Below are 14,498 nucleotides of genomic sequence, written 5' to 3' on the forward strand. Positions count from 1 at the left end.
AGAAGGAGTAGAAGGAAGAGGAGCCGCCGTAGGAAGAAGGGTAGGGGAGGGGGGAGATGAAAAGATGGTCTAGGTGGGACCATTTCGAGTAAAAAAATACATGAATGGGTCTGGGAAGTGGATAGGAATGAGGGAAGTGGGAATAGGAGGCGGAAACTGGAAATAGGATATCCGATAGTACTTTATGAAATAGTCTGCGAATGGGAATTATAAGGTGGAAGATGAGTGAGGTGATGAGAACGAGCGTCCTTCAACGTAATGGCCGCCGAGCCGCGAAAATTACGGTAGCCAAGTGGAGGAGCAGGAGCTAAAAGAATTAAAAAAAGAGGTCTTCCTAAAAAAAAAAGACGGAATGAAATGCGACACTATTATATTTGTTCCGTTATGGTACGAAAGGAGATATAGGAAATGGTGATGGGAAGGGTGAGTGAGTCTGCAAAAAGAACAGGAAAGTATGAGTCATTAGAGTAAGGAAAAGAGGCCGAAATGGGCACTTGGAAAAGAAAAAAATAAGAGAAATAATGGAAATAAAGTCTAGCGATCTTTTTTTTGCTCTCTCTCTCTCTCTCTCTCTCTCTCTCTCTCTCTCTCTCTCTCTCTCTCTCTCTCTCTCTCTCTCTCTCTCTCTCTCTCTCTCTCTCTCTCTCTCTCTACCTGAAGGCCAAACACACAAACAAGAAGGGAGTTGACAAAGGGAGTATTTCAAGCTAAATGGTTCATCCCTGAGTTATCATCACGAAAAAAACGATTCCCAGTCTCATATGGTCGTACATAGATTCATAGTGAGCCATAAATTCCCTTTGCGAGCTTCCTGTTCGTTTAATGATCACTGCGGTTGCGAAAAACGCTTCGGAATTATTTAAGGGGAAAATGCACTGATTCCAACGCGCACAAAGCCTTCCTCTCGCCTCTGGAATTAGTGAGGCAATTACTTTATGCGGTTCCAGGCGAGGGGAATGAGGAAAGAGGCGACGTCCAGTAGGATGTTTCGTCGTTTTGTCAATTTATCTGCTCGTGTGGCGAAGGATGTAAATACCGGCGCGAAAAAAGGGAAGCTTACGGCGCATCGGTAACAAGAGGGCGAAAATATGGAGTCTCAAAGGGCAGTAAATTTGGCGGCGGAGAGCTAGAAAAACAGGACCAAGCGGCGGCGCCCTGACGCGAGGAGGGAGCGAAGAAAAAAATGCAAGAAAAAAGGGAGAAGGTGAAGAGAAAAAAAAGGAGCCGCAAGTGCATACAAGACAGTTAAGGTCAACCCGTCAACATTACCCGTCAGACTTCAGTGTCGGGAGACGCGTCATTTTCGACAAGAATCGCCATCTTGGTCCACTAAAGGCTCATTACCGACTACTTAACAGCCAATAAGGACCACGCCAACGACCGCGGAATGACCAATTACTCGAGGGAATATTAGAGGCGGGTGAGTTTTTGGCTCTAAAGGCGCCCCGTCTGAGTAAGGAGAAAGAGTAATTGCAGAATAGCTTTAGTCGCGTTCCATCAAGTAAGATTTGCGTGCTCGTTCCCGACGCCCAAATTCTCTGGGGAGCGGCCAGAATGTTAGTTTCGATATTAAGTACGATTAGTAATTTAACGCTGTTGATTTCGTGTCAATATATTTTGCGCGAGGTGGTCGTAACAAAGGGCGAGTTGGTGGCTCCCTCCATTCCTCCCTCATCTCCCTCCTTGTCTCGTCGCCCCTCCACCTCTCCCCGTCCGGCGCGCCCTCTTGCTGTTGGCATGTTATTACCGAGGGCTCACGACCATTCCTCTTAAGTTACTTCCCTGCAAAAAAGGCAGAGATTGTTTCTCCGCCTTGTGGTACCAACTCATCATTACCTTCTAAAGCTTCCATCGCTGCCCTATACCAAGACGATTTACTGCACTATAATCGTGCAAAAAAATCACAATCGAGCCAATTCTGCCCAAGCGTTGTGGACCTTAACTCATCTAATTACGAGTGTCAAGCTTCCGTCGGCGGATCGTTCGTGCCCCCTTCGAGAATCGGTGTCAGGTGTTATCATGATTCTTTAGCGGCGATCTTTAACCTCCCCCGCTTACGACTCGTCAGGAACTCAACTCCAGCATGACTTATCGGTTCCGGGGTCGTTCACGCAGCGGTGGTATTCCTCGCACGATTCCTTTTACGCGCCGGGAACACGTTGGGACGCTTGAAGAACTTATTATCGCGCGGCGTCACTGATAACCCATCTCGGTAGGGCTTTAGATAGTGCGAGGGAGTAAATGATAACTTGCGCCTTTCTTTCTTTCTCTCTTTCTTATGTGAGTGTGTGTGTGTGTCGTTGCTTTATTGAGGTGAAGTGAGATAAGGTCACCCGCGGCAAGCTCATGGAGTGCTGTCTGCCCTTAATTACATTCACAATTACTCTTAACTTGGATTCATTGTTCCATTAATTAAGTCCACAATAGATGTTCCTTAAAGCACCGTAATAAATCTCTGGAAATTAATGGAAGGGAGAAATAAGCACCTGAAGCACCAATGAGAGACGATGAGAGAGAGAGAGAGAGAGAGAAGAGAGAGAGAGAGAGAGAGAGAGAGAGAGAGAGAGAGAGAGAGAGAGAGAGAGAGAGAGAGAGAGAGAGAGAGAGAGAGAGAGAGAGAGAGAGAGAGAGAGAGAAAGAGTCAGTCACACAGAGAAAGAGATTGACAAAGAAAGAAATAACATCCGGATGAAGAAAGGAAGTGAGTAAAATAAATAAGAAGACGGAATTCTGGGTACAAATTATTATGAAATTGGAGAAGAAAATAGGAATATAATAAGACTTTATGATGAAGAAAATAAACCGGTTTACAATACACCCTGAACAAAAAATATATATATATAATGTTCCTAGCAGAAAGTGAAGTTTGAAAATAACAAATAATGAAAAAAAAAACTATTTTTTTATTATTCTATTAAAAAAATGAAATTAAACAACAAGAGAGGAAAGAGTAAGATGAAAATAAAAGTAAGGGATTAGCGAAATTGCTCAGGAGAGAGAGAGAGAGAGAGAGAGACGAGAGAGAGAGAGAGAGAGAGAGAGAGAGAGAGAGAGAGAGAGAGAGAGAGAGAGAGAGATGGAAGGAGGAAAAGAGGCAGAAGAAGTAGGAGGAAAAGATGGAGGAGGAGGAGGAGGAGGAGGAGGAGGAAGAGGAAGTCAGTAATATTATACCAGCACGAGTCCACTTTGAGCAGAATCGTGTGGCTCACCTTATCATAGAGCGTGGATCACTCCCAAATTGTTGCCGCCGTAAACCTGCAGCTCCTTACCCCTACCCCAATCCCTCCACCCCTCCCCCACCCCTCCCTCCCCCTCCAACACACCCTCCATTCCTCCACCCTCTCTCCATCTCTCTCCCTCCCTACTTACCTGTCTCTCTCTCCCTCCCTCCATCTCTCCTACTCTCACTCCGAACCTCCTCTTCCTCTCCTCACCTCTCCTCCTTCCCTCCTTCTCCTCCTTCTCCTCCTCCTCTCCCGGGCAGGACTTTACCTTCGCCTCCAGGCCCCTCCTTCTCTCTATCCAAGCCCCTCCCCCTGACCCCAAACCGGACCCTCCCTCCCTGTCTCTCTCTCTCTCTCTCTCTCTCTCTCTCTCTCTCTCTCTCTCTCTCTCTCTCGTCTCTCTCTCTCTCTCTCTCTCTCTCATCCTCTCTCTCTCTCTCTCTCTCTCACAAGTATTTAAGGACTAGATTTTCTCAGTTTCCCCTTCCTTATCGTTAGCCTTCTATCTTTTCCTAGCTATCTCTTGTGATTATATTCCCTCGCGTTCATTCTCTTTCTGCCTCTTCCTCATCCTCTTCCTCCCCTGTTCTTACCTGTTCTAATCTATTAACTTGCTTTTTCATTGGTACTTTTCCCTTCCCCATCTTTTACATATTTCAAGCACAGCCGTCTCCGTTTTTAACTTTCCTTTCTCTTCCTGTCCTTGTTTCTCTTCTTCTTTTCCCTCGTCTTCCCTTTCCGCCTTCCCTCCCTTCCTCCCTCCCTCCATTGCCCTCCCTCTCCGCTCCCTTCCTCTCAGAGTCTCCTTGGAAAACGCAGATGAGATGGGTATGGCCATAACGACTTAGCTCGCTGTTATGAGGTTTGCAAGGCTGATTAAGTCCCTTCTTAGATCACCCAGCGAAGGAGAAGTAAAGACACTAAAGCACCAACATGCTAATTTCTTTGTTAATTGTCGGCAGCAGTTTGCATTGTGCCGCGTCCTTTGTCGGGGAAAAAATGTGGAGTCATATTAAAGTACGTGAAAAAATGGGGAGAGAGGAGGTATATCGTTAATATGTTTATGTCTTTATAAGGTTAGTTTGCGAGGGAGGGGGAGTGTTAGTCGAGGGCGGAATGTATGGTAATTACACTAATGTATTTGTTCGGTCTGGCATTGCAACACGAGGGAATGTTCACACGATTTTTTTTTTTTTTTTCCTTTTGCTGCTTTGTTCTGTTTTGAGTGGGGACTGAGGGAGCGGATGGGGAGGGGTGTGGGGGAAGAGAAGCAAGGCAAGAGGGAAGAACAATAAGAGGGAGAAGAGAAAGAGGCGAATGAGGAAGGGAACTGTGAATGTCATAAAAGGAAGAAGGCACATGACACTTCTCTGACTGCAAGACTTGTCAGTCATTCTCCTCCACTTTCTGAGGACAAGAGGAAAGTGTAGCGAGAGAAAGCTTTCAATAGTTTCAATACAGAGAAGAAAAAAGAACGACAGTCGCTTACACCACGAAAACAAACACTGGAAAAAGATATTTGTGATACGCCCTCGATTCAACTTTTTCCTCACCTTTCCTTATCGTCTTCTTCCTCCCTTTCCTCTCTCCTGTGTTCTTCCTCTTCTCCACCACTCCACCCTAGTCCCTCCTTTCCCTGTTCTACAAGCGCCGGTTCTTTCCTACCCGTTACCCTCTTCCAAATATCCCTCCTTTCCCCCACTCCTCTCCCCTTCATAACCCCAGTGCCTCTGCCATCCCCGCGCTCTCCCCACTCACCCTCCTCCAACACTCCATTTCCCCTCGTGCCCCTTCCCCTTCTGAAATATAATGGCTGACCCCGCTGGAACATTTGCAAGTTATTTTATCTTGCCTGAAAGTGACGTTGTATTCCATAAAGCAGGCTGAGCGAGACTGAATATCTAACTTAAGTGGACCATTACGTTGTGAGGAACCCCCGACAAGTACGACCCAGGGAATGGGAATACAATTTCCAAAATGGTGTAAACACCCGCTCGAGGAATTGTTTTATGAAAGTTTTCGCTAGAGCGAAGGTTTATTTGATATGGGAATAGCGCACTTTTTGCTGGAAAATGTTGAGGGAATAAATATGAGATTCTGCGGGGAGGATGTTCCCTGAATTTTTTTCTGTAAATATTTGAATGTTTGGGTGTGTTTACATGTGGTCTATTCTTTTGTGTGCACATACCCACACCCGCACACACGTGAACACAAAACCTTACTTTGGCGAATATTAAAGTGCTTATATACAGATCCAATTAAATAATATTTACTTTTGTATAAACACTTATTGTTTGCATGTGCTTCACCATTCGTCGGCACACACACCTTGCTGAGAGGCTGAGTGAGTGCTGCACCTCCACCATTCCTTTCTGGTTTGTTTGTTTCTACGTATTTATGTCAATAAATACATGCTTTGATAGACAAAAGGCCAATCGAATGAATATGTATATATGTATATACAAATGGCCTAAAGTGGCGCCTGCAACATAAAATATACTTTAGGATCAGGGACGACACCTCGCCGCCGGAGTTTCTCGGGACACCGGCGATACGCTGAGATACAACTGAGATGGATGCCACAAATTAGAGGTTTTGCATGAATATAAACAACAATGTTATCTAAATCTCATCTATTTTCTCTTTATATTCGTTTAGCAGCTGTCTCTGTGCCTTGAACATTCTTCACTTCAGCCTCCTATTTTACTTTTATCTTCGTCCCAAAAATGTTGCAAGTGTAAGCAGGTAGTTACTTACTAGTTTTTCAGGTTTTTGTGATCAGATAATAATTTCAGTTTCGATTTTTTTTTTTTTTTTAGACAGGTTCAGCGTTGCAGTGAATTCGTAACCGAGCTCACGTTGCGCCTGATCATTATTGGTCGTAAGTCAGACTCAAACTTATTATTTCTCCGAGTCTCAAAACAGACCTTCTCCAATTACCTTTTTGCTTAAGAATTAGTCACATAATTCAGATTTTCTCCCGTAATAAATCATCGCTCTCCATAGTACCAGGGATTATTCCGGCTATTTTATCTCCACCATCTCTCGGGGGTTTCTTGAAATTATCTGCTCATCAAAATTTACGGAGACGGAGGTATCACTGCTCGGCTCCAAAGACCAAGGCCTGTTCCTTACCCAAACTAATCTTGTGCTGTTGTGCCCGTTACTGAGAATACTTCTGCTTCTGTTTCCAATTAACTGAGATCGTCCATTGCTCGGCCGGAGTTTTTCTGACCACTGTGCCGGTTCCGTAAGTCCTGCCCGGCCACTTCCCACGACTTATGACCGAGGCCCTACGAGCCCCTCCCGCGGCCCGCCCACAAGGACAATGCTGTCATCTAAATATCTGCCATTTTGTCCAACTACACGTTATTGCCCGGCCAGAAGGGTCTTTATGTATAATCTACGGAGGAAAGCCTCTTCCTGGCGCGAAGATAGGGCGAGGGAAAGGAAACCAAGGCCACTCTTCTATCCACTGCCTCTTCTCCGATAGCACATAAAGACAAGTAGGAGACATGATCCCTCTTTTTCTCCACTTTTCTTTCCCCGGCGTTGGATACCATTAGCTGTCCCACATAAGATCATCAGGGGGAATTCTGTCAGCGATGTACCGTGGCGAGCTCCTTGTTCGATACTTACTGAAGGAGAGAGTGAAGGGAAGGAGAGGAGATTGGGGGCCCCCGTGGTAAGACGCACGAAAATTGACTTCATGGACGGAAAGGAAGGAAATATGAATCGAACATACTGGTCTATAACACGCAATGAAGGAGCGAGATTACAGCCCGTACCGTAATAAAACTAAAAAGAAAAATGTGAACAATATTTCTAAAAATTATGCTAAGTATAATAATTTCCTGGTCACCCAAGGCTCCGCCTACTAGATTATCATTTCAGAAAAAGGGCGTTACTCTGGCGTGTCTGGATTCCGGCTATTAATCACTCGTGGCAGTTCGAGACACTGCCGAGCCTCGCTGGGTGTGGGATCTCCTCCGTGGCCGTGGCTGCCTTCACGAAGAGGCCACGCTTAGTTTTTGTGTGGCGCGGCGTGCACTGCCAGGACCCCAGAGGCTGTCCGGCTGGCATGGCAGCCAGGCAGGCTTCTTGAGGCTCACGAAAGGGGAATAGTCTCGCAAACCTTAAATACTTGTAATTTCTTTAAAATGTCTTAATTCCTTATTTCAAACTTCCGTAAATGCAGATTTTTTTTTTTTTTTCATGGTACCGCACAAAACTATATGGAAGCCAAATGAAAATGATTCATTAGTTTTTGTAAAATAGAATAATGAATTAGCAAAAAAAAAAGACATCTTTTCTACACTGCAAATCGGATGTTGATTTTTTTTGCTCCTAATTGTAGTACAATGTACAATAAAAAGGTTGAATTTTACTCCCTCGTAGCAGAGAAAGACACGTCCATCAACACTTTTCTTTTCACATTCATATAGTACAGAAATAAAAAAAAATAAAAAAAGAGACAAAGACATTTCTTCTCTTAGTCTTAATACAAGAGTTAGGTCATGTTGTATGTTTCCAAGGCGCATTCAGTACTGTGTCTGTTGATCATAGAAGCGCAGGTGCGTGCAGCACGAGATGTATTCCCTCACGCCACTAAGTTACGCACGACAAAATTCAGTCATAAAATTCGGGTGAGGACTCTCGAAAACAAAATCTTAAAACCCTTAACCCCGCAGGACAAACCCTCACGCACGCCCCGGGTTTTCATGTCGCTCCTCCGTGTAGAAATGCAACAAATACTTGAAAACTTGTCGTTATTGCACCACATATTCACTTTCCCTGGTTCAGCAACTTCTGTGGCTGTTTGAACTTGTCCTCACAAAACAACATTTTTTCTCTCTAGTCTCAGGAGGGCGGCCATCTTCCTTCCTCCTCCTCCTCCTCCTCCTCCTCTGCTTCACCCTTCTGCTCCTCTTCCTCTTCTTTCTCTTCCTTTTCCTCCTCCGCTTCCTCCACCTTTTTCACACTCTCCTTTCCTCTTCCTAGTCCTTTCCTTATCTTCTCCCTCATTTCTTCCTCCTCCCCATCCTCCTGTTCCTGCTCCTCCTCCTCCTCCTCCTGCCTTAGTCTTCCTCCTCCTTCTTCTGCTAGTCGTGCTCCTCCTTCTTCCTTCTCCGTGCTCTTCCTCGCCTCCCTCCCCTCCCCGTTCCTCCTCAGCCTCACTCCTCATTCTCTGGGCCGCGACGAGCAGCTTGTATAGACCAACTGCACACTATAATCACTTGCAGGAGCAGACCTCAGGTAAAGCACCCATTAGAGCCCATAACTTGCTGCCAACAGGTAGGGTTATCAAGGTAAATGCCCCACCTCCAGTACCCCCTGCAGGCGTGTGTGTCGAGGGGGGAGAAATTCTCAGTGTGAAGCCACGAGATGTCAGGCAAACCCTAATTACCTGTGCCTGGCTGTATGGCGGCACGCTGTGTGAGGAAGCGGCTTATTTTATATGACAGAGGCTCGGGTTGATGACCATCTCCCTGGGTGAGGACAAGGCAGGCGAAGGGGAAAGAGGGAGAGCGAGAGTGTGTGTGAAAGAGTTAGAGAATGAGAGAAGTACAGAGAGAGAGAGAGAGAGAGAGAGAGAGAGAGAGAGAGAGAGAGAGAGAGAGAGAGAGAGAGAGAGAGAGAGAGAGAGAGAGAGAGAGAGAGAGAGAGAGAGAGAGAAGGGAGAGGCGATGGAGACACCTGTGGTCGCTCTTGTGGTGAGAGAAGGATGTATGGATGTAGACAGGAGGTAGGCAGTGTGGTTTAAGGGGCAAAGAGATAAGGAAGAGAGGGATTAAGGATGAGAGGACAAGGAGACGTGAGAGGAGAACTGTAACCTTCATGAGAGAGAGAGAGAGAGAGAGAGAGAGAGAGAGAGAGAGAGAGAGAGAGAGAGAGAGAGAGAGAGAGAGAGAGAGAGAGAGAGAGAGAGGATGAGTAAGAGGAGACTGGCTGAGGGAAGGGCTGGCTGGGGATGAGCGGATGGGTCAGGCGGGAGGGTGGGAAATGGGTAACATGAATGGGTGATAGCAATACATAGTTCTTCATCCTGGCAGGCAAATGGGGTCGGGGTGGTGTGCAGCAGGTAATATAATCTCGTTGTTGCGGTCAGCGAAGTAGAGAAATATAGAGGGAACAACATGCCCCGTGGATATACGCAAAGCAGATACAGTATGGGGAGGTTTTCCCAACTATTTTTTTTTTTCGTTTTTTTTTACTATGAAATGTAAAGAGAAAATAGTCCCAGAAAGAAAATTGTGCTCTTTTATGAATCCCGTATTACCGGCGTACTCATACATCTACCTGCAAGTTTCCCTAGGCATGTGAGTACGTGCGTAGTTCCCAGGTGTGCGAACCAGTGTGAGCGTGTCTGCTATTTTCGCTCAAGGTCAGACCAGGACACCATGAGCCCCACGACCACGAAGGGATTAGTGGCATCAGCGGAATTAACCTGAATAAGATAAAATCTAATAAATTCAGGTCTTACCCCATAGGAAAAAAATGGAGGGCGAGCTTGTCATCCTTCACAGAGAATAGGAATCCAAGTGGGCCAACATATATATTCAGGAATTATTACTTAAGAAACCTACTTCTATTCTGCTTTTTCAGTATGACTCTTAATGTTGGCAGGGCGACGGCAGGGAAGGATCAGTGACCATGGCGGAAGAGAGCTCCTTCGGTCTCCACCTCACCACTACCCCCCCCCTACGTGTCTCCGCGCCTCCTGCCTCTTCACGGCCTCTTCTTCCCTCAAGTCAAGTGTCGGAACACCCCGCAGAGTCAACAGTGGGGCAACTCCAGGCCAGATAGGGGCCGAGATAAGTCAATAAAGTCGCACTCGTGGCCAGCCGACCGCAGACAGATGAGAATATTTACGGAGAATTAATTTTCTTACCCTCTCTGGCCCGCCATTTGAAGATGCTCGTCGTTTTAAAAGGTCTTATAGAGGCTGAACGAGAGTACTGTGGCTTTGTTGATATCTTTCCTCATCTAGTATCCTGCCTTGACATCTCAGCCCGTGATGAGACGCATAAATATTTCGTCCTGACACTAATGTTCTCTCATACACCCGAGGCAGCTGCAAGGCGAGAAGAAGGAGATAAGACCACCAATACACTTTATTAATCCTTCTTTATCCCTGCACCCGAATTTAGAGCCACTGCACAATGTCCTCAAAGCGTCTCGAGCCAAGAGGGTTAGCGCTGCACATCGATTATCAGCTTATGCAGCCAAACGGCTCACTTTGTTTATTTGCTCAAGATTTTGAAGATTGTCTAATATGATAAAGAGCTGTAATTCTTCCCTGTGAAAATATGGTGTCCAATGCTTTTCCTTTTTCTTACTGAAGAGAAACAATATTTTTATACGAAGTAACTTTCTAATTATCCTTGCGTATTTCTGTTTTGGTGGTAGGCTGGCAGATATTGATGACTCACACAAAATATATATATGACATTTTCATGTCTGCTATGTAAACTTTTTTTTTTTTTTAAGAACCATTTGATAAGGAGGTAGATATTTTTCACATAGGGGCGACATTTTGTTATCTAAATGTGAGCAATTTTAGCTCAGGCCACCCTTACCTGGCCTCATCCCCGTGCTGTATTGCTAGGTTCAGGTGCACGACGCTTTATTGTCCAGGTACAGGATCACGAAAAATACTAATCGACAGTCACACATAAATTGCTCACGCGTCCCAATCTTCAGTAAATAATGGTGCGTGTCTGCCGCTGTGGTCAATACCAAATTTTTCTTTTAATGCCAGGGCGGCGGCGCGTATACCCGAGGCCGAGTCCCAGGTATTCCACTGTGAATAAATATAAAAGATTTACTCGAGCCAGACATGCAGATCTGCCAAACGTTGCCTGGATCCATACGGCTCGTGTTTCATGGTCAATAATTCTGGTTATACTTACGAGCTGGACTTCTGGTGTGTAATTGATTAAGGAACATAAATCTTTAAGGCGATAGTAGGTAGATTATTTGTGCATAGAAAGGTAGTGTAAGATTTTAATATTTTAGTGCAAGGGAGCAGGAAGGGAAACTGCTGCTCCCTCAAGGCATTCCTCTATTAACGAATTATTCGGATAATAATTATAAAATTAATTACATAATTACTGGTAATTTAATTATTATATTATGTAAGTAAATAGAAAATGGCACAGCTATAACCTGGATTAAATTTTGTCAATGTTTATAGGACAAGGTCCAGACGGGTCGTCGAGGACGGCTTGTTACGAGCTTAGGCGTCGTAGAAAATGGACGTCAGGCTTAACAATGGTGTTAAGAAATATTATGAATAAATAAAAACATTAACAAGGAATTTAATAAATAAATGAATAGATAAATAAATAAATGCATAAATAATATATATATATATATATATATATATATATATATATATATATATATATATATATATATATATATATATATATATATATATATATATATATATATATATATATATATATATATATATATATACCAATTGATCTTTTTATTAATTCATTATACTTCTTTATACCAATGATGCCCTTGAATATATATATATATATATATATATATATATATATATATATATATATATATATATATATATATATATATATATATATATATATATATATATATATATATATATATATATATATATATATATATATATATATATATATATATATATATATATATATATATATATATATATATATATAAAGCGATGAGGATATAGTACAGCCAAAAATGTTGAAGGGCGTCATCACTGTCAGCTGTGTGAGGCAGTTCATCACATTCCACAAGTTACCTGTTTTCACGTCGCCGTGATATAATCTATACTGCATGCATAGTTATAAGCGCAGTATTGTATTTCATTAGTATTATCTATATTTAGTAAATACTGATTACCAACCTTCGTTTGTATAGGTTGAATAACTCTGAGTGCTTTCATTACTTAACATTCCACAAGGTGATCCTGCTAATTCTGTCCATTCCAGTGTGCTTTAATGTAACTTGCCTAATACAACTTTCCAAGATGAAAAATCACTTTCTATATGTTTACGGCATGACAGACAAGGGTTAATACTCCATCACCCACCTCGTTCACCTGTGTGTCGAGTACCTGCAACACGTCGTAGACAGAACAATGCACAGTTCAGCTTTATTTCATTCAGCAATTTCTTCCTTTAGTTTATACTAAAATCATGAAATAATATTTTGCCGCTGGAATAAGTGACAAAAGCCTGCAGGAAGACTGCTTGTAATGCCACTGATTCCAGGCGAGACTAGAGAGGTGAAAAAACATAACCTCTTATTGTCAGAATTCCTTATATGCCTTGAAATAGCTGAGCTGAGGTCATGCAGAGAGCTGCGGTCATGAATGTGGTTAGGGTCATGCAGGGCGAGTGTGACCTCTGGATGGGGTTATGTGGCAACATATTATCAGAGACACTCGCATCACCCCGTCACAGAAATAACACAGCCACAACTTGTCTGAATAGCATAGGTAAGGCGGCTCGGAGCCTGTGTGTCTGTGTGTGTGAGGCAAGAATCACCTCCACGACACCTGTTCTTGTCTATGTATGACTTTCTAATAAAACATGAGGAAAAATATTAATCTGTTCATAATTCAACCCACGGTGTTCTAAATCTAAAATGAGTCCCAGCTGACGTAATGGAGACAATTACGGCCTCCTTGTCCGTCCTGGGGGATGGAAACCAAGGATGACAGGTGACCACAATATCGCCTCGAGTGCTCGACGACTTGTATGATGGACGGAAATTGGAGTTTCTATTGCCAGATGTCGCTACTGAGAGGTAACCCCGAGGCCAGATCTCCCTCAACCCCTCCCTCCAACCCTCTCCCACCCTTCTCCTCCCTCTCCCTTCAAGCCGTCGCAAACCCCAGTCACCAGCCCCACCTACCTACCTACCCTACCTCCCCCAACTGTCCCTAACCCTTCTTACCGCCAACCATCGCCCTCCTCTTGCTTAACCCCCTTCCCCCACCCTCTTGGCCTTTTCCTTCCCCTACCCCGTCACCCAGGTACTTCCAGACACTCATCCTGCACCTTAACAGAACCGCGAAAAGGCTTCAAACTGGGTCTACGTTACTCAAAATAGCTTACGATTCAATACTTTTAAGCTTATTACACCCAATTGAATCTGCTGGCTTGAGTTAGATTGTGGAAGTTGAAGTACAGTGCAGTTTGAGAGAGCGAGGAAGTGACAGGATGAGGATCTAAGAGAAAGTGGATATGAAAAAAAAGAAAAAAAAAACACACAAAGAAAAAAAAGACAGGGGTTTAAGATATGATTTACAGCTGATGAAAATACCGGCAAGTAAGAACACTGGCGACAGAGAGCCAGAACCTCCTGTGACTTTGACAGTAAAGGAAATCTGAATACGACTGAGAAAATGTGGAAGAATGCGAGGATCAAAGACACCTGGAGATGGAAAGGGCCAAAAACTGGAAAGGTCGGAAAATAAGAGTAGATATTTGGAGACGAGGAGGCAGAGGGTCAGGAAATTAGAGAGGCCAGGGACTTGAGAGGGGGTGGGGATGTCGTGTCTGAGAGAGAGGGGTCGTATTAACAGGGGATCGTGGGATACGAGATGACTGGGTATTATGCCGACCTGACCAGGCCCAAAGATACAGTGATTGTCGAAATATTGTCACTCTCACACACTTTATAACATCTCCACTCTCAATTTTCCCGTGATTAAGGATGCATTTATTTATACCTTCCTCTATTTTCCTGGGACAAATACGGAAAAAAATTAGTATCAAAAGGCCCACCAAAAGACAATTTTTGCTTCACTTCACATATTCTTTCCTCGGCAAATTTCACCAAGGCTAATTCAAAACGCCGCCACATAATGACACAACTATCTCAGCCTCGTTCATGCTCGTCCCGACCAATAAAAACAGCGCACAAGCAGACATTTTCAACAGAATAATGTGTCTAGTGCGAGACTGAATATTTCTAGCATAGGAGTTGGAGTTTTACTGCAAATTATAATCATGTGAAGACTCCAGTGTAAATTAATCTGTACCCTAATTACCTCTAATCTATTCTCGTAGAATATACTGCGACCAAAAATGTGTAGCAATTATTTCAATCCTGCTGGAGATGTAATTTGCCTTGTTATCTCGGTATATTGCTATAATAATGTGGCATTACTTATCGCTTTATTGCTAGAATAATTCAGCCACGTATCGAAGTATACTGCCCCAATAACTCACGCCTGCTCTGCCATTATCATTGGAACACATC

General features: G+C 43.8%; 1 long non-coding RNA gene across 1 annotated transcript in view; it reads left to right on the forward strand.

Annotated features, from left to right (window-relative positions):
* Positions 1-11,567, forward strand: part of LOC135107893 (uncharacterized) — a 34,105-nt gene extending 22,538 nt beyond the window's left edge. Inside the window, exon 3 of the long non-coding RNA XR_010272039.1 lies at positions 9,852-11,567. This is a non-coding gene — a long non-coding RNA (uncharacterized LOC135107893). The remainder of the gene's footprint in view (positions 1-9,851) is intronic.
* Positions 11,568-14,498: the final 2,931 nt, after the last annotated feature.

Source organism: Scylla paramamosain, chromosome 16 (assembly GCF_035594125.1).
Source record: "Scylla paramamosain isolate STU-SP2022 chromosome 16, ASM3559412v1, whole genome shotgun sequence".
In the NCBI taxonomy this organism is placed as follows: Eukaryota; Metazoa; Arthropoda; class Malacostraca; order Decapoda; family Portunidae; genus Scylla; species Scylla paramamosain.